Below are 1,879 nucleotides of genomic sequence, written 5' to 3' on the forward strand. Positions count from 1 at the left end.
GGTTGCAGCCGTCATTGTTGTTTGGCGGGTCCGGGCTGGGGATTCGAACCCGCCACCTTAGGTGTACATGGCTGACGCCTTAGCCGGTTGAGCTATAGGCGCCGAGCCGCATATTGTATTTTTTAATGAATCAAAGACAAAAATGTGTACCTTATCTAACCAACCCATAGGGCAGAGATGAGAATCAGAAAAGGCAACTCTGGGGAAAGTTTTAATCTGCCCTCAGTGCAAACTCTGTGTTGAAGATATGGAGGGTGAGACTTGGAGTTGAGAGGGGATTGCTAGGAGGGAGATAGTGGTTCCTAGAACAAAAGCCTCTCACTTCTTATTTCCAGTCTGAGACCTTCTGAAAGAGACCTCCCAGCAGTACTTGGAGGAAATCTGAGGCACTCTGGGCTCGGCCTGGCTAGGACTGTAATGGGGCAAAATAAGGACCACTAACTCAAATTAGAAGTTCAAAAAGGAGTCTTTTATTAACTGCGGGGCTGTCTCAGCAAAGTCTAAGGCAGACTAAGTGAGAGAGCATTGAGTGATCTGAAGTTGGGGTTTTATAGTCTGAAAGTTGGCAAAGGGAAAAACAGGTGGGCTGAAAGTTAGCAAAAGAAGCAAAAAGCAAGTGCAGATAACCCCTTTTACAGAAGTGAAACTTGCTATTTAGCAGATTAGCAGATAAGTAACATAAAGGTCACATAAAGCAAATCTGGCAATTAGCGAATAAATAAAACAATTTGAATTTGTCACAGCACTTAGCTTGTTAACTCTCATCATGACAGCATGTTAGCTCTCATCTTGTTTTGTTCCGGCCCGATCTAAGACCAATCTAAGAGTAATGGTATTTGGCATTATTTCATTTACCTCTTTTTCCCCTTCCTCCTACCCAGCCCCCTGGTGTGAGTATGCTGGCAGCCGGCATCCATCTTATGGGGGGTGGTGAGGCTGCTGGCACTCATCTCAGGGCAAGAGCCTCTGGATTCTTTATGCCCAGTCTAAGCCCCCCTGGGAAAAACTTGGCAGGGCAATAGGCTAAGGTCTCCTAAACTAAATGCAGTGATTCCCTGGGAAGAGGGAAAATGCTCTGATCCTCCCTCTTCTTCAGCCACATTGAAGCCTCAGAGACTCAGGAAAAGACATAGCTTTACAGTCAGACCTGGGTTCAAAGTCTGGCTTAATTCCTTATTGGTATAATTTGGGGTTAATTACCTAACCCCTCTGAGCCTGATTTTTCTCATTCCCTAAAAGGAGGAGGGTCTGTATCTGGTAGGTCTGTGGCAGGCATTATCCTCATGTGGCTACAAGCACCACTCCAGCAAGGACAGGCTGTGCCAGCCATAGGCTACAGTATTTCACAGTTTGTTACAGAGTCCAAACCTGTGTCCTGAAAACTGTTATTTCTCCAGGAGGGCATATCTCACTGGGTTAGATGTCCCCTGTGAGATAGCCCCTGAGCTCATCTCAGTCAGAGCCCTAATCACAGGTACTGGCACTGCCCAAATCCTTGCCTTCCTTCCCCAGCACTTGGACATTCTTCATAGGAGGACTCCCAGAGGGAGAGGGTGTAGCCCGACAATAATCATGAATGGAATTAATTTTTATTTTGTTAAGATATAGTATCTCTTTAATAGCCCAGGTTGGCTTTGAACTCCTGGACTCAAGTGCTTTTCCCCCTCAGCCTCCTGGGTAGCTTAATGTTGGTTACAATATACCCAAAGGTAGAAAAATATTCCAATGAACAACCATGTACATGTCATCCAGATTTTATAACCGTTAATATATTGTCAATCTAATTTTATTAATATTGTCACCTTCCTTTTCTTCCACCCACACCCATAACCACACTCTTTCTTTGCTGGAATATTTTATTTTATCTTATTTTTTTTTT

The sequence above is a fragment of the Otolemur garnettii genome, unplaced genomic scaffold (assembly GCF_000181295.1).
Source record: "Otolemur garnettii isolate 467f Iridium unplaced genomic scaffold, OtoGar3 scaffold00091, whole genome shotgun sequence".
Taxonomy (NCBI): Eukaryota; Metazoa; Chordata; class Mammalia; order Primates; family Galagidae; genus Otolemur; species Otolemur garnettii.